This window comes from Tursiops truncatus, chromosome 1, assembly GCF_011762595.2.
Source record: "Tursiops truncatus isolate mTurTru1 chromosome 1, mTurTru1.mat.Y, whole genome shotgun sequence".
Lineage (NCBI taxonomy): Eukaryota > Metazoa > Chordata > Mammalia > Artiodactyla > Delphinidae > Tursiops > Tursiops truncatus.
In genome coordinates this window covers 82382494-82401285 of record NC_047034.1, presented here as the reverse complement: position 1 = coordinate 82401285, position 18792 = coordinate 82382494, and the positions used below count along the sequence as shown (strand labels likewise).

The 18792-nt window shown below is 52.7% G+C and overlaps 2 pseudogenes; both read left to right on the top strand.

The window, feature by feature from the left end:
• The first annotated feature begins 4365 nt into the window (after nt 1–4365).
• LOC101328883 (small ribosomal subunit protein uS2-like) overlaps nt 4366–18792 on the top strand; it is a 107237-nt pseudogene continuing 92810 nt past the window's right edge.
• On the top strand, nt 10250–10330 carry LOC117309773 (U6 spliceosomal RNA; annotated as a pseudogene).

The following is an 18792-nucleotide window of genomic DNA, read 5'->3' as shown; positions in this document are numbered from 1 at the left end:
CCTTCCTCCCTTGTTCTCCTCCAAAGGAGAAGTCAGGCCAGGGAACTGGTCAGGGTGGAGAGGGTTCTCAGGCTTTTCAAACACAATTTTGGGAATTTTACCAACTGCTCTGTGCAGAGCAACACACAAGGCACTTCGGGAGTGATTCCAGTTCTCAAGCTGCTTTCATTGCCTTATACATATGCAATTACATTTATTGGCCAGTGGGCAGCTCATTTGATCCACACAGAGACCCTCCGAGCTAGGCACTGCCATTAAGCCCATTGTTATAGCGGGGCTCAGTGGAGGCCCAGGGAGGGTAGGTCAGCTGCTCAGAATCACTTAGGAAGTAAGGGGAGGCACTGGGATTCAGGCACCACCCCACAGCCACTATGCCCTCCTTCCCACCATACTGTACTGCCTCCAAAGCATTAGGTCATGCAGTGCTGGCTGTGAGCACCCAGGGGGAAAGAAGCAGGAGCCCAAGGAGAGGCAAGGCCAGTATGGACTGTGGGCCTTGGGGCAAGCTTCCTGGATGAGGGGCTTTGAAGATTAAAGACCTGGGTGGGAAAAGGAAAGGAAGAAGGAAGTGATTTTCTGAAAGCAGATTGGTAAAAGTCAAGTTCCAGAGCAGAGGCTCTTTGGAATCAAGAGTGGGGAATGCACCTTCTTTGAGGTAAAACCTTCTCTGGCCCTCCATGTCCCCATCTGTAAAATGGGAATAATAAAATTACCCACCTCATGGGAAGGCTGAGAATCAAATAAGATCATAATTGTAAAAACATTTTGTGAACAGGAAACCAAATATGACAAGTCATTTCACACCTATCGTATCACACGGATAGGTGTGAAAATAGAACTCATGTTCTTGGACACAGTGGTGGGACGGTCAGTAGAATGGGAAGGCAAGGAGAGTGGAAATAAAGGAGGACTAGCAGCTGAAAAGAAAGAGGGAATCTCCATCTGGATGGGGAAAGCCTCTTGCAAAGTTAAATTGAGCTGGGGTCCTGCCGCTCCCCACACAACAGCTGGGGCCATTTTCCTCCAGGCATCTGAAAGCAGGCTTCCTGTCAGCAGAACCCAGGGGGCTTTTATAGAAACAGAGTCAAACACAGCTCCTTTGAATCCCTGCTCCATCACTTCTGAGTCACCTACATCCCTGTGAGCCTCAGTCTCCACGTCTATAAAACGGGGATAAGGACAGCTAGTTTGCACGGTTGTCATGAAGCCTACATGGGTGTATGTACAATGTTTGGTACTCACCCAGCAGCAGCGCAGTACGCTGTGAGTTTCCAAGGTCACTAATTCTGCCTCCCAAAGGTGATGGGAAGGTGTCTGGACAAGATGCTGAGGAACTGGGAGTTAGGCTCAGACACATCCTTCTAAGGACAAAGTACACAGACTCTCTGGAGATGATGTCCTCTCTCCCTGCTCCACCCAGTTCCATAGGTCCACTTCACCCCCTGGCACCTGGCTGGCTACCTGCCCCCAGGTGTCCAGGAGCCCCTGCGGGCTGCTATGGGCATCTGCTGCCACCTATAGGACCTACGTGGCATTGCCTCCCCCAGCCAGCATCACGAGGCGCAGACTTCATCTGCTCAGAGATGTCACTGCATCTTGTCTGTGTCCCGGCCTGCTGGCATTCCCTGAAGGCAGCAGTAATCATCTTTACCTATATCTCCAGCATGCAGCGCAGGGCAATCACAGAGTAGGTGTTCAGCACGAGATAATGGAATGGATGATTGAGTGAATGGCCTTGCAGTGATCAAGGTCATAGACAACACGAGGCACTTAGCTGAGGTTTATTTAATGCCAGTGCAATTGACTGGTGGAGACTTGGAAATCCTCCTTCAGAGGCCACAGGGAGCAAGCGTGAGGCTTAGGTGCCTGGGTTAAGGTTGGGGGAAGCAGTAGCAGAAGCAGTGGGTGGCTTTAGGGACTCTGCCTTTGTGGGAGTACAGGCCTCTTCTATTTTTCCTTCCCCCTCCCTGGGCCAGGATCTCCCTCTAGAAAATGCTCTCAGTCTGGAAAAGCCGGAAGGAGCAAGGAGGCATGAGTGTGGCCAGGCTCCGTACTAAGTGGAGCCAGTTCACCAAGAGACTGTCCTTCGGCAACGGCAACGGCTCTGCCATCCTCATCAACCACCCGGATGCTCAGCCCCTCACTTCCTCCCCATCTCCTTTCTCTCTTGGACCTAAGACTTTCTTTCCTGCAAGGTCCATTCTTTCTCTACTGTCTTGGACTGAATTGCTGAGGAGCACATGAGCACCCTAGAAAATCCCCATTGTACAGCTGGAAAGCCTGAGGCACACTGAGTGGGAAGGAGCTCTGGGACAAGTCAGAGGCTCTTCACCCCAGCCCAAGTGTCACTGGCGGGTGGGAGGGATGTGTGACCTAAGGTGGGTGCTTCTGTGACCAGGCTCAGCACAGCTTGACCTTCTTCTACACCAGTGGTTCATCAAAGGTCTCGGCACGTTCTTACTTCATTTTCAATGTTTTGTTTTGTCCTCTTGTCTCATTGAGTCTCCCACTTCCTTGGAAGTTTTAAAACAAGAAGCCCCGTCCATTCCCTGCTGCAAAATGGAAACCCAGAGAGCTTGTACAACCTGCCTAATCCCACCCTAAGCACTAAGGGTAGAGCCAGGAAAGACCCCAAAGCCCAAGACCCCCCAGCCCCTCAAGCAGACTCTTTCATCCCTACAGACCCAGTGCTATGGGGAGACCAGCATCAGCACCTGTTATAGACTGAGTGTTTGTCTCCCCCAAATCCATTAAGTAAATCCTAACCCCGATGTGATGGTGGTAGGAGGTGGGGTCCTTGGGAGGTGATTAGGGCACAAGGAGGGAGCCCTCGTGAATGGGATTCATGTTCTTATAAAAGAGACCCCAGAGAGCTCTCTCACCCTCTGCCCACCACGAGAGGAGACAAGGGGAGTCCGCAGTGTGCAACCCAGAAGAGGGCCCTCGCCGGAACCAACCATGCTAGCACCCTGACCTCAGCCTTCCAGCCTCCAGAACTGTGAGAAATGTTTCTATTTTTGATAAGCCACCCAGTTTATGGTACTATTTTTACAGCAGCCCAAATGGATTAAGACAGTGCCCTCCCCCAGGCCTTCAGAGTCACCTCTGACACAGGTTCACCCAACCTCTTGGTCCCCGCCCCGCATCGGGAGCAGCTCTCTTTCTGCTGCTTGTGGTCACACCCAGGCCCTCCGGGCCTCTCCCCAGCCTGAGGGTGTTTCTGACCCCCACCCAGGTAAGCCCTCCTGCTGCTGTTTGAACTGCTTCCTCTCTGCCTCTGCTCCCCGGGCCCTGAAAGGAGAAACATGGCACCCACTTTCTAGAGATGGCCACCAAGGTGAGATGGCAAGGTCCAGGAATGCCTGGCCCACCCAGAAGGCCACGTCCCAGCTCTTCTGAGACCACGACAGGACTGACTCCTCAAACGCAGCCCAGGCACTTGTGCTCGTCCATCCTCATCCTCCGTCAACAGCCTCTTATTGAAAACTCTGCCCAAAATCTTCTCCCCATCCCACTGTTAGCAGTTGCTTTTAAATGTGTCATTTGAGACAAAAGTTTTAGAGGTATAAGCACAGAATAAGTTCAAGAATCACCGTCCTTGATCCATGAAAGACATTTTCCAAGAGCCCAACTCCAGGACTATCCCATTCCTGCACCTAAGTCTTCAACCACACTGGCCACACCCACTCACAGCCTGCCTCTCAGCCCCACTGCCTGGGCCTCTCTTGAGCAGACCTGAGCCTATGTCCTTCTGCCAGAGAGTCACAGCCACTACGATTCCTTGGGCTCCTCCGGCTACATGGAAAATGGGATAGAATTCACCACCCAGCATCCACTAGAGTTCAGAGAAGGTCAAAGGCTTCTTGAACCAGGACATGGTGATTATATATGGGGTCACCCCAGGTCATCTTGTCCCAGGGCTCCCCTGCCCCTCCAAGGATCACACTTGGGGTGAGAGGTCCACTCTACCCTACTCTGGAGCCTGGGAATTGACAGTACCCTGCTCTACTGCTTATAGCTGAGCTCCAAGCTCCAAGCTGGTGATTCTGAAGGACTTGCATCTTTGTATGTAGGGCCAGTGACCTGGGGACTTTCCCTGTGAGGCCCATGGCGTTTCTCACACAGAGGCAGTCAACTTTGTTCATTCCTTCCTTCCTTCATTTATTTACTTGCTCATTGATTCAACAGATATAGGGCACTTATGTGCCAAGCACAGTGCTTGGCTCTGCGGGTACAGCCATAAACACAGTGCACAAGACAGAGTCCCTGTCCCAACAGAGCTTATAATCTAACAGGTAAGACACAAAACATTAGCCTGTGATGAGTGTCACGGGAGCACAGGGAGTACATGGCTGGAAACCGGAGATGATTTTCAGTGCCTGGCTAAGCTTCTATGCAGGACAGCAAGCCCTGGGGGAGCTGCTGTCAGCTTTGAGCAGGGATGAGACCTGCTCCAAGTTGTTGGATTTAGAAATACGGTATGAGCAGGAGACAAGGGGTCATCAGAGTAACACTGCCGGTGACCGTGAGGATGGAGAGGAAGGTGAGGGTCCCGAGAAATCTCAGAGGTAATACGGAAAGGAGTCTCTAGTTTGGCAAGAGAAAGGGAAGCATTGAGAAAAGGCCACAGTTGGTGGTTCCACAGTCAGGGGTGGTCTTGAGAAGAGCTCTTTTACAGGAGGAGCAGGGAGAGCAGAGGGTGAGCAGCTACGAGGTAGATGTTGGTGTTAGGAAGTGGACGTGACAGATGTAGGCTGTTCTGAGAAATTCAACAGGGAAGGGAATGTCGGGGGTGGGGTGAGAGGTGGGGAGAGATACAGGAGAAGCTGGGTAAGGAAGGATGGGCGTTCCTAAATGCCAGTGGATGCCTGAGCGTGCTCGTAGATGGAGTTAAGAGCTAATGGAAAGAGAGAGACTGAAAACTGGGAAAAGGAGATGCTGGAGGGCACAGGAGCCCGGAGGCTATGGGAGGGATGAGCAGACAGGATAAGGCAGGCCTTGTGGAGAAGCGGGCGTGCCTCCTCCTTTACCTCAAGGAAGAAGACGGAATATCCAGTGGGATCCTGAGGCATCATGGGAGGGCCGGGTGGGAGGACTTGTGCTCACTCACGCACCTTCGCGCTGAATTTGCAAACATGCAATTACACTTGCACAAAGTGATGTGTGCACACCTTCACACTGTGCCACATGTGCGTGTACAGAGGGCTCCTCCTCTGAATGTGGGGGAGCCACATCCCGTGCACACGCACTCTGGAAAACCGGGCCCAAAGTGGCCACGAGCCAAGGGAGGCATCTCGCAGCGTGGAAGGGGAAGAAGGCGGGGAGATCAGCTTAGGACCGGGCCCGGGAGCCCTAGCTCTGGTCCCTCCTTTACTCCACACAGGCTGCTCGAGTTCAGGAAGTGACTTCACATCTTGGTGACACCATTGCCTGAAGGGCAAATGAGAGTGAGTCATACCCACCCTGACAAACAACAGGTTGGTTAGGCTGACCGAGAACAAAAGCTTCCTCGTGGCTGGTTCCTTCTCTGCAGAAAATGCAAGTAAGGAGATGAGCCCCAAGTGGTCCTGACCCACCAGTACTCCCTGACCACCTGGACGGTCACACAGGCTCCGCCCCTCCTCTGCTCACCCGGTGTCCCTGCTCCACCTGAAGCCACCCAAACCCGTGTGAGGGTGGGGCCAGTTGCGCCTTGTTTGCATTATTTTACTCACTGTCCTCCTGCCTGTTCTTTTTCTGTGGGGCTACTTTATTGGGTGAGGCTGGACTATCGCAGAGACACCTTTGGGTGGGCTGGGGGAGGGGTAAGAAAGGTGGAGAAGCCGTAGGTTCTGCATGCTTCATGAGGCAGCGTCCCAGCCCTGCCATCCGCTCGCCTCCCTCTGCCTGGCCCTGCACCCATGCCCAACTTCCCTTGTTGCTGGGGTCCCTAGGTCTTAGAGGTTATGTGTCTCCACGAGGTTCTGATCTTTCCCATAGGAATTCCCATTTGCTGGGGGGAGAGGTTGTGCTGGGATGCAGGGACTCCCAATATTACCAACGGAATTTCCATCACTCGAGCCTCAGCAAGACTGGCTCCTGGCCAATCAAAATGAAATGGTCAGGAATCTTCAACTGTCCCCCCCTCTCCAAAAATCCTGCTGCCATCCTCCTGCCCTGACCCCCAGTACAGCCACTACTCAGGGCGCAGCTGAGACAGGCTGGGACCTGGGACCCTTTGCTGCAGCGCTGCGGTGCTGCAATGCCTGCACCTGGACAAACATCTCCTTGAGCCACAAATACAAAGAAACTATAAGGGACTAAAAATAACTGTACGCATGCGCATTTGGGGCAAATTCTGAACGAGATACAAAGAGAAGCTGGGGGCAAAAGCAGGGTACTGCACGTGCTCCCTGCACACCACACCACCTAAGGGGTGGGCAAAGCACCTACGCCACCCCTCGGCCCAGACACACCCCTGCCCTCACCTCATATAAGGATCCAACTCACCCTTCCTCAGCGAGCGAGCAAACAAGGGAACCTGTTACTTGTCCCTGCTGCAGCAGGGGCCCCAATAAAGCCTGGCCTGAATTTCTTGTCTGGCCTCTGAACAATTCTGTTGATTAGGGAGGCCAGGAACCCTGGTTGGTAACACTGCCAACATGTGCTCTCTGCCTGCTCTGTCCAGGGAAGCGGGGGGAACATGGAGATAAGAGGAATGGGGTTGGGGGGCCCCTAGTGAGAGGCAGTGGAGGGTCACTAAGCCGAGTGAGGGGCAGCACGTTCCCTCCCCCGCTCACACCTTACCCACCCTCCGCTGCAGCAGCCGACCACCACATGGCGACTACTCTCACTTGGGAAAGCTATGCAGCCCGGCCGTGCTCCCTCAGCCTCTGTCTGTCTGTCTGTCTGTATGACTGTGGCCTCACCTGGCTCTATGCGGAGTGCTGCACGGTAGTGGACACCAGCGCATCCTCATCTCGGGCCCCACCAGCTCCCTGCGGCTCTTCATGGAGGGCCTAGGGGCCCAGGAGCTGAGCGCAGATGAGGAGAAACCACAACGAAGCTGAAGGTGCTGGGGGAGTACCAGGCCCCCAAATCCCCCCAGGCAGCATCACGTCCCAACGAGGCCATCTGTAGCTTCCTCACCTCCCACATAGTTTCCACACGTGCGGCTTGGGTCCCCCAGGGCGGGAGGGCACTGCACGCTCAAAGGTCAAGTGCGCTCTCTGTGTTGCTTCCCCCAGTATGTCGAGGACTGTAGGCAGGTGCCCAGCCTCCGAGTCCGCTCCTCCCACCTCAGAGGCAGAGCCAACACGCTCACTGGTGCAGACAATGTATCACAGGCGCGTCCCTTCAGTGGCAGAGAAGAAGGGTGGGTGGGGACCCTCGAAGGGGATAAGTTATTATACACAGATGACATGCTAGACCGGTGGTTCTCAAACTTGGCTGCGTGTTCATGTCCCCTGGGGAGTTTGTAGAAATTCCGATGCCCAGGCTGCAGCCCAGACCAATTAAATCAGAAACTTTGGGAGTGGCACCTGGACATCTGCGGCGTGTAAAACTCCCCAGGTGACTCCAGTACGGAGCCAAGTTTGCAAATCACTGTGTTTGTTCTTTACCTCCATTTTCTCACCAAATGCTTTCAGTTACCCTTTACTGGGGATATTCTTATTCCCTTGTTACACGCAAAGGATTTAGAGAAGTTAGATACCTTGTTGAGGATGAGAAGTTCTGACAGACTTACGCTCTTGAAGACAGCGCTACGCCTGCTACACTGTCTGCCCGGTGTCCAGCACAGCGCCTCCATCCAGGAGGAGTGCCGTGCATTTCGCGGTCGAATGGCCAGAATGTGATGGAGGCCTCGTGTGGATGGGCAGGGAAGAGGGGATGTTTCTGCAGACGGCTGCTGGGGTGAGGCAAGGTGAAGGGAGAATGGTTATGTGCTGGGCAGTCGGAAACTCTCCTGATTCCTGCCAGGACCCCTACAGGAACGACGACCTGTGCACAGGGTCCTCCACAGCCTGGACGTCCCACCACTCACCAGGCCCCTCTAGGTCCTGGGCTCCAGCTTCTTCCCCAGCTCTGCAAGAAATCTGATTAGCATAACAATGGCACTGACTTTGCCCAGGCCCTCTGAGGCCCTTTGCCCTCCAGGCAGGCCCTGCCCTCAGCCCTAGCCCCCAGCTGGACCCCGTCTGGGAGCCCCGTCTGCCTGTGCTTGGGAGCCCCGTCTGCCTGTGCTTGTGCCCTCACGTGGGGCATGGGGGCTGGAGCTCCCCCTGGATGTGTGCCCTGCCCCCAGCACCAGCTTTGAGGGCAAAGAATGAAGATGTCATGTTCACAACCCCATTGCACCTGGGTGCACTAGGGTTTGAAACAGAGGGAGAGATGGCCACGTGATCATGTGACCCAGAATGACAAACTGGATGCGTTGAGCAGCATAGAGACTCTGTCCTTCAGGGACTGACGCCATCCATCCACTGTGGAGTTCTCTATACAGCTGCAGGTAGGAAGTTGGCAGAGAGCCGGGTCTGTACCCACTCCAGTCCCTCAAGGACCAAGGGTAATGTTGTGGCAGGAGACTGTGGGTCTCAAAGGCGCTCCCAGCTCCTGGGAGCCAGCCCCGAGCTCAGGCTCTGCATTGCTGAGCTAGCCAGCCAGCCTTTGGTGCACTGGGAAACTCCCCCCTAGCCCCTGCAGACACCTCTGCCCTGCCCTGGGAGCCACTGACACAGTCTAAGGCACCATCACCTCCAAACGTAGAATGCCAGAGATCTGACCGATATTCCCACTTTACACGTGGGGAAACTGAGGCCCCGAGTGTGGAAGGCATTTGCTCAAGTTCACCTGGTGAAGTACTGAAGAACCAAGACTTAGAATCCGGCCCAGCTGACTCAGGTCCTGGGGGCTTCCTGCTTTACCTGCTTCAGTTGTGCCATCCCAGGTACAGAGCTTCACGCGGGAACGGGGTCACGCGCACAAGCACACAGCTAGCCTCCAGCTCTCAGACCTGGGACTCAACAGGCTGCAGTCTCTTCTCCCACTCCCACCCCATGGGCTGTCTACAGGGGATGTGTAGCCAGGGAGTGAGATGGCAGCGTCTACCCGATGACCCTGAAGCTGCCCCTCTTCAAAGGAGCTGCTCAGCCCTCATTTGATTAAAAAGCCTGAGTCACTGAACTAGGTCTAACTAGACCCAGGCCGCCTCTAGAATGCAGCCTCTTGGGATTGGGTGGGACCGCAGGGCTCCTCCAGGGCAGCATTCCCACAGGCAGGAGTTCTCTGCAGCACCCCTGTGCAGAGTCAGGAGCCTGGATGGGGACCCTGCCCACCCCCTTGTGTCCCTGCTGATTCTCTGCATTCCCCTGCCCTGCCTGGTTTTACTTCCTCGATGCAGAAGGAAGGGGTGGAGTCAGAATCCTCTCCATCTCCCATATGCTGGGGCTCCATGACCTTAAGTGGACAGGCCCCTCCATCACCTCCTACACTGTCCAATAGGGTAGCCGCGAGCCATATGTTACTACTTACATCTACATTTAAATTGAAGAAAATTCAACAAAAGTTTTCACTAGCCACCTTTGAAGTGCTCGGTGGTCACATGTGACTAGCAGCCACTGCCTGGGGCAGTGCAGATACAGAACATTTCCATCATTTTGGAAGTTCAGAGCTGGATTCTAGACAACAGTGAGAGGACTCTTGTGTTGGAGAGGTCCCTGGATAGGCTGAAGAGACAACTTGCGACAATAGAAAAGGGTCTCTTCTCTGAAGGCACTTTTCTGGGTGGGGCAGTAAGAGATCTGGCCCCTTAAGAAGGCTCCTGTGCTCACTCTGAGAGCACACATACTAAAATTACAACAATACAGGGCTTCCCTGGTGGCGCAGTGGTTGAGAGTCCGCCTGCCAATGCAGGGGACGCGGGTTTGTGCCCCGGTCTGGGAAGATCCCACATGCCGCAGAGTGGCTGGGCCCGTGAGCCATGGCCGCTGAGCCTGCGCGTCCAAAGCCTGTGCTCCGCAATGGGAGAGGCCACAACAGTGAGAGGACCGCGTACCGTTAAAAAAATTAATTAATTAAAAATTAAAATTAGGGGCTTCCCTGGTGGCGCAGTGGTTGAGAGTCCGCCTGCCGATGCAGGCGACACAGGTTCGTACCCCGGTCCGGGAGGATCCCACATGCCGCGGAGCGGCTGGGCCCATGAGCCAGGAGCCTGCGCTCCGCAACGGGAGAGGCCACAACAGTGAGGGGCCCGCGTACCGCAAAAAAAAAAATAAAATAAAATTAGAACAATACAGAGAAAATTAGCCTGGGCACGGATGACACGCATATTCACATAGTGTTCCATATTTTTTGAAATAAATAAGTCACGAGGATGTAATGTACAGCATGGCGACTATAGTTAATAATACTATTTGCACATTTGAAAGCTGCTAAGAGGGTAAATCTTAAAAGTCGTCATCACAAGAAAAAAACTCTGTAAATATGTAAGGTGACAGATATTAAAAAGATTTATTATGGTGCTCATTTTACAACATATACAAATATTGAATCATTCTGTTGCATACCTGGCACTAATGTGTATGTCAATTATACCTCATTTTTAAAAAGGAAAAAGAAAGAAAAAAGCAGATGGCTCCTCTCTACAGAGATGGTGATTAACTAGTGAGGCTCCTCAGGGGGACAGGAGGGTGGGCCACTAAGGCCTCACTGTGACAAAGAGGGCTGGCAGTCTACAGGGCCCTGCTCCGGAAGTGACAGTGAACAGGGGAGTGTCCCGCTAGCGGGGGGCTTGCCCCTAAGCTGGCCTGGCCTCTCCATGTCTCCTCCTCCCCCCAGGAATTCCGTTCCCACACCTGTCTTTGCAACACACACGCACGCACACACATACACACACACACACCCCACCTCATCCTGCCCCGGCCCTAGAGCTGTGCCAGGCTTTCATCTCGCTTCCCCAAGGACAAGCACTGGGTCTGTCCCACCTCCTCACCCCAGGTGCCCAGCAAAGTACTAGGTTCAGGCACACCTGCTTGCCTACAAGCTGTCCCTCCCAGTCACTAGGATTATTAAATGACCAAACTTTCAGTGTTGCTCAAAATCCTGGCCCGAGGTGTATCCAAATGCTCCCAGACCCCAGGATGTTCAGCGGCCCTTCAGGCACTCTTGCCCCTGTACCCGATGGACCCTCTTCATCAAGTGTGTGTATGAGGTGGGGGGGTGGGAGAGAGTTGCCCGGAGGTTCCCTGCAGGGAAAGAGATGCTTGCGGGGGCCACTCCAGAGCCCTTTCCAGGGAGCAGGGGCACAGGTGGGCGAGTCCAAGCTGACCTCTAGGAGTTGCCTCATCTCCGTCCTCCAGGAAGTTGCTCAGGTGCAGAAAGAGCCCGCCCCTACCCCTGCCCCAGCCTGGGTGGGAGGGGAGAGATCACCTGGTACTTCAGAAGCGGCAGCACGAGACCTGGGGTAGAGGGGAGGACAGGCCCCAGCCCAGCAGCACTGGCTTCCCGGCTGCGTCGCCCTCAGCCCAGGCTCCAGGCAGTGGCCGCTGCCTCTGGAGGCAGGGGCTGCCCTCACTCCCTGGCAGGCGGGCCGGGCAGGACGCATTCCCATGGCTGCAGCCTTGGCTTAGGCGATCTGTGGGCCCAGATGCCACCCTCCGGGAGCTGCTGCTGCAACGGAAGCCAGAACAAGTTCAGAGCAAGACAGCAGAGAGGGCGCGGGGCTGGGAGCCGGGATGCTGTGGACGAACGACTGCGAGAGCATCCCCCCGGGGGGTCAGTCCCAGGGATGCGCAGCTCCAGTGCAGGAGAGGTTTGGAAAGGTGGTTTGTGTATTTATTTCTCCATCTCTTTTGGTGGCTAAGCAGTGCTAGGCTCACACCTCCCTCACCCCGTGCACTCCTCGTGGACCCACGCCTGACTCTGCGGCCCAGCCCCTTGCTGCCCAAGATCGGGTACCCCACCAGCTCGGAAACCTGAGGAGACAGGAGCCTTTGGGGGCCTCCTACACACACACACACACACACACACACACACACACACACACACACACACTGCTGCCCCCCGCTCATTGGTGTGGTGGGAACAAAGCCTCCAGGTTCAGGGCTGCCCCGCCAGGCCCTTGCTTTGGGTGGAACTCCGGCCAGCACCCGTCTGCACTGGTACAGGCCCTCGCCTTAGCTGTAGCTGCGCACAGGACCATTCCTCACCCTCCGTGGGCTGCATACTCCTGGACACAGATGGAGCAGCTGACTCCCTGGCTGACCTGCCTTCTCAGAAAAGAAGTCTTCACCTGCCTACCACCCCCAGCCCTCTGGGAGCTGCCCGTGAGCTGGTGTAACTTCCCTGGGGGCTTGCAGCTTGTGATGGAGAGGAATCAGTGGCCCACGCTGATGGGCCTTCTGGGTGGAGAAAACAAGGTCCTGGGGAGGTTCAGGGCTAGGTGGGGCGGCTGACAGACCCCTCCTGGTAAGGGAGGAGGGTGGCATTTGCAAAACAAAAGGCCCGGTTGGTAGTAGACTTTTTTTTTTAACATCTTTATTGGAGTATAATTGCTTTACAATGGTGTGTTAGTTTCTGCTGTATAACAAAGTGAATCGGCTATACATATACATATGTCCCCATATCTCTTCCCTCTTGCGTCTCCCTCCCTCCCACCCTCCCTATCCCACCCCTCTAGGTGGTCACAAAGCACCGAGCTGATCTCCCTGTGCTATGCGGCTGCTGCCCACTAGCTATCGGTTTTACATTTGGTAGTGTAGTAGACTCTGAGGCTTCAGGAAGGTCAGTGGTTAACTCCAGCACTGCCCTAACACGCTGCCCATCAGTCCCTCCCCTCTCTGGGCCTCAGTTTCTCCACCTAGAATCCTTCAGGATTTCTGCTAAGGCCCCGTAAAGCTCTGTCACACTGTGCCGCCCAAATTCCACGGTTCCTTCCTCATTGTCACCCTACCCAGAGAGCCTGTTCTCCCATCCTAGTGCCTCGCTTCTGGTATGGAACTTTGAGGGGCTCTAAGGACCTGTCACCACCAAAGGCCAGGGGTGGGTGCCAACCTTAGTGCCCTCCTGGATGAGGCAAGGGGTAGAGCAAAGAGCCTGATGCTTGGCAGATGGTGAGAGGCAGCTGGGTCAGGATGTACCTTTCCCAGGCACATCCTCCTCTGCCACATTCTGGTCCATGGAGGCTTCTTTCAGAGCCTGATGAGAGAGTGATGAGGGGGAGGGGCCTTCTACCCACCAGGGACCGAGGAAGTTCCCACACTGCCAAAGCCCTTCCACTAGGAGCAGACCAGTGAGTGCACCTGGGCTGAGCCCAAGTACCTCTGTTTCTTTTCTTTTCTTTTTTTTTTTTTTTTGTGGTACGCGGGCCTCTCATTGCTGTGGCCTCTCCCGCTGCGGAGCACAGGCTCCGGATGCGCAGGCTCAGCAGCCATGGCTCACGGGCCTAGCCGCTCCGCGGCATGTGGGATCTTCCCGGACCGGGGCACAAACCCACGTCCCCTGCATCAGCAGGCGGACTCTCAAACACTGCACCACCAGGGAAGCCCCCAGTACCTCTGTTTCTTGAACTCTAGTCTCCCACAGGTGCTGGGGGCAGGGGAGAGCGTTACAGCTGACGCTGAGCTCTCTATTCAGCGGGAGGCCAAAGCACGGGGGGTGCTGTGTGATGGTGCTCAGCACTCAAATAGCACCCCGTACGAGAGCTGGGGAGTCACGGGGCAAGACCGGAGAGACTGTTCTACGCACTCTGATCTGCCCTCTCTCCCATGCTAGCACTTCCCTGGTGGAGTCATCAACACACTGGTGACCTGCTACGTGGAGGAGGACATGAGAGACTGTGGATGGAGAGTGGATGGAGCTACTGGTGGGCAGGGAGAAGGAAGCTGGGAAACGCCAGCGGCTGCTGTGCTCCCAGAGTCTACTGCACCTTCCAGCAAAGGTTGTGCCACGAGTACGTGTGGGGCATGGCCCTGCGGCCTGGGCACGTCTGCAAGCCCTGGCTCTTCAGGTGAAGACGGTGCCCAGGGTACTATAGATCCTCACCATTCCTCAGGCCTTGGGCTTTGAAATCCTCGGCCACTTTTCTTGGTACAGAGTAAGGCCCATGGATGAGAGTCATAAGATCTGTGAACTCCCTGAAATTGCATGAAATATATGTGTGTGTGTGTGTGTGTGTGTGTGTGTGTGTGCATGTGTGTGTGCGTGTGTGTGTGTGTGTTGTGCATTGCTCTGCAGAGAGGGGCTATTGCTTTCTATACATTTTCAGTCGGTCTGCTAGAAGGATGAGTTCTTGGGGAGGAAAGTGAGAATGTTGATGAACCTGGGACTAAAGGACCTGGTGCCCTAGGGCTTAGCAGCAGGGATCTGCTTCCTGGCCCCAGGTCTCAGCCCTCTGTTCACCTCAGATCTTACCTGGAAACATCCCAGAGCCTTAGAAGTGGAATCTGAGCCCAATCCCCAGGGCTCTCAGGGTTCCCTGCTTCTCCCCTCCTACTGCCAAGAGCTCACCTTTTCGAGGAGAATGCGCCCCATCCAGGGTGGGTATGGCTCTACCAGCCCAGAGAGATGTCCTCCCTCCTCCCAGCCTGAGCTCCTTCCAGGTTCTGTGACAAGGTGGAAGCTCTTCTAGGCTTAAAGAGCTGTCAAGCATTCCTTTCAGAGGCTCCCATTAACCCATGGCCCCTAGGGAATGCCTCCTGCTAAATCCCTGGATGTGTAGGACCCAGGTCTGGACTTAACCTGTGAGCCCTGTGGATGCTCCTATGAAGCATGGAGAGGGGAGAACAAAAGAAGAGCCCCAGGACACTCTCTTCTGACAGGACACTCTCCCCTGACGGGCCAGGGCGGCGATGTCAGGCAGGATCCTCTGCCTCTCTCTGCGATGCCCGGCCCACATGCAGGGCGCTCAGAGCGCAGTGAGGCCACAGGCAGGCTGAGGTTTACTCTTGACAGCGGGGTCAGCAGCACAGCGTCTGCCTGGGATCGTCAGATCTGTCCTGTGTGAGCCAAGGGGGGCCCTCTCCATATTGAGGAGATTCAAGGTCTGCCTGGGGGATACAGCAAGAAGCTCCTTTGCTCCCTCACCTGCCACCCTGCTAACTCCCAGCGCACATGGCCGTATTTGGAAAGCACTCCTGGCTGGCCTCCAGCATTTAGAGAAAGGCTATCTGATCAGGCCCCCAGGATATTTACACTGAGTGTGTAGCTCTGTGTGTGTGTGTGTGTGTGTGTGTGTGTGTGTGTTGGGAGAGGGAAGGGAGGCTATACAAACCTGTACAAGGGTCTTCTCAGGCTCCAGCTGAGGAGTTCTAAATGCACCCAGCCTTCAGCTGTGAGGTGGGAGAAGAGTGGGGGGACCTTTCCTGTTTCTGCCACTGCACTCCCCCCAGCTCTCCACCAGTCTTGTGCCAATAAGCTCAAGTATTGGCTCGTCCTCACCGCTCCCAATCTCCCTCCATCTCTGTGAACACGATGCTGGCACTCATTGTCTCATTTCCATTGTCAGGAAAATGGGTTTAGGTTCCACAATAAGAAGCACTTTGAATTGGGGGGAGAGCCGGAAATGGAAATAGGTGTAGGAGGTAAGCCCTTCCTCGATGGTTTCACCAGGATATACCGTTATCCTCCTGGGGTGAAGGTGGATCTCTGAGGGAAAGGCAGGAAGGAGAAAGTCTGGGGGGCCACCATCCTCCTGTTCCCCTGCACCCCAATCCCTGACTTCCACCTGCTGAGGTTTTACAGCATCAAAATGCTGAGTGTTGGCGTTACTTTCATTGCTATTCTAGGCAACTGCCCTAATGATATTCAAGGAAATGGTCTGTTTGTGCTCCACCCAGAATCTTGCTTTGGGAAGGGAAGACTTGGGTTTCAGGTCTGATTTCCTGCTTTGCCTCAACCCTGGCAGGCTTCCTGCTAACCCCAGGCCTCTGAAAGCACAGCCTCCATCTCTCACCTACTATATAGGTATATATAGTATATATACTTCTCCTAAGAACAATGATTCAGTATTCACTGCTTCAAAGTACATGGTGACTCTCTAGAACATAACTACTGCAAATAAGAGAATTGGCTGTAATGATCTTTAGCTCTGTCAGGCTCAGAAACAGCCAGTTAACCATCTCTAGCTTCACTAGATAAACTCATCATCCACCTAGTCCCAACATGGCAACAGGCAGGGAGTGCCAAAGATGTACCCAACCTTCTCTAGACCTCTTTATTAAAAGAAAAAAAGGTCAGAGAGCCTTTTGTAATTTTTAAAAGTTAATATGCTTTTGGGGCTTCCCTGGTGGCACAGTGGTTAAGAATCCGCCTGCCGATGCAGGGGACATGGGTTCGAGCCCCGGTCCGGGAAGATCCCACATGCCGCGGAGCAACTAAGCCCGTGCGCTGCAACTACTGAGCCTGCGCCCTAGAGCCCGCGAGCCACAACTACTGAGCCCATGTGTCACAACTACTGAAGCCCGCGTGCCTAGAAGCCCGTGATCCGCACCAAGAGAAGCCATCACGATGAGAAGCCCGCGTACCGCAAGGAAGAGTAGCCCCTGCTCGCCACAACTAGAGAAAGCCTGCGCGCAGCAGCGAAGACCCAACGCAGACAAAAATAAATAAATTTTTAAAAAATTAATGTATTTTAGAGTATTTTTAGGCTCACAGCAAAACTGAATGTAAAGTACAGAGTTCCCACATACCTCCCTGCTCCAACCTCTTCTACCAACCTCTCTTACCATTAACATCTCCCACATGAGTGGTACATTTGTTACGTTCATTAAACCTACATTGATACATCATTATAACGAAAGTCCATAGCTTACGGTTTTTGACGATCGTATTATGACAAACACCCATGCTTATAGTACCACATAGAATACTTCCACCGCCCTAAAAATCCCTGTGCCGCACCTTTTCGTCTCCCTCCCCACAAACACCTGGTCACCACTGAATTTTTTTTTTTACTGTCTCTATACTTTTGCCTTTTCCAGAATGTTATACACTTGGAATTGCTCAGTATGTAACCTTTTCAGATTGACTTCTTTTACTTAGTAATATGCATTTAAGTTTCCTCCATTTCTCTTCATGGCTTGATAGCTAATATTTTTAGTGCTCATTTTTAGTAGCTAATTGTTTAGATACACACAGTTGATTTATCCATTCACCTATTGAAGAACAGCTTGATTCAGAGTTTTTTGTAGAATTTGTATAAAAGTCCTTAATCAGATATGTGTTTTCTAAAGACTTTTTGCTTGGTTTGTAGCTCGTCTTTTCATTCTCTTAACAGTGTCTTTTGCAGAGAAAGTTGAATGAAGTCCAATTTATCCATTTTTTTTCCATGGGTTGTGCTTTTCATGTTGTACCTAGAGTTATTACCAAACCCAAGGTCGCCTAGATTTGCTCCTGTGTTACTTTTTAGGAGTTGTATACTTTTGTGTTTTACATTTACATCTATGATCCATTTTGAAGTGATTTTTGTGGAAGGTGGAAGGTCTGTGTTTTGATGCGTCTTTTTGCATGTGGATACCCACCTGATCCAGCATCATTTATTGAAAAGGCTATCTTTTTTCCTTGAATTGCCTTTGTTCCTTTGTAAAAGATCAGTTGACTGTACTGTGTGGGTCTATTTCTGTGCTTTCTATTCTGTTCTACTGATCTATTTTTGTTTCACCAGTACCACACTATCTCGATTTCTGTCACTTTGTAGCAAATCTTGAAGTCAGGTAGTGTCAGTCCTCCAACTTTGTTGTCCTTCAGTTTTGTGTTGGCTATTCTGAGGCTTTTGTTTTCCATATAATTTTTTTTTTTTTTTTCGGTACGCGGGCCTCTCACTGCTGCGGCCTCTCCCATTGCGGAGCACAGGCTCCGGACGCGCAGGCTCAGCAGCCACGGCTCACGGGCCCAGCCGCTCCACGGCATGTGGGATCTTCCCGGACCGGGGCACGAACCCGTGTCCCCTGCATCGGCAGGCGGACTCTCAACCACTGTGCCACCAGGGAAGCCCCATATAAATTTTTGAATCAGTTTGCCAATATCCCACAAAATAACTTGCTAAGATTTTGATTAGGATTGCATTGAATCTATAGATCATGTTGGGAAGAATGAACATCTTAACAGTATTGAGTCTTCCTTTTCATGGACATATGGACTATCTCTGCATTTATTTAGATCTTCTGTGACTTCTTTCATCAGAGTTTCATAGTTTTCCTCCTGTAGATCTGGTCATATATTACATTCATTCTCGCTCCATCATCCAGCAGGCTAGCCTGGGCTTTTTCCCATGGCAGTCTCAGGGAGACAAAAAGCATAGCTTATTCAGCTTCAGCTGGGATTGTTCCTATTGGTTGACTCAAATTCTTTGCCACTCTGTGCATATCCACAAATGACCACAAAAGTGCCAAGAGCATTGATTTGGGGATTACAAATTAATATTAGCAAATAGAGTTCATAAATAGGATATCTGCCAAAACTGAGGATCACCTGTATATGTATGTTTGTGTGTGTAACTGTGTATGTATTTACCAAAATTTTAAAATCAAGATATATCCCATAAAAATCTGGATTTCAACTTCTCTTGAAATTGGCCTTTGGCAACAATTGGTTGGAAGTGAGCAGCCGCTACTCCCTGTGGACAGGCCAGTTTGTCTTAGTCCCCACCACTCCCTAATTATGATCTACTCCAAAAGGAGAGCAAGTATTCACTACACTATATAATAGGCTTCTATGTTTTGTTTCTCCTATAGTAGAGTTGAAATAAATGTGAAATATTTCTTCTATCTATGTATCTACCAAAAGTGGAAAAACAAATAACAGGCTGAGAGAATGAGT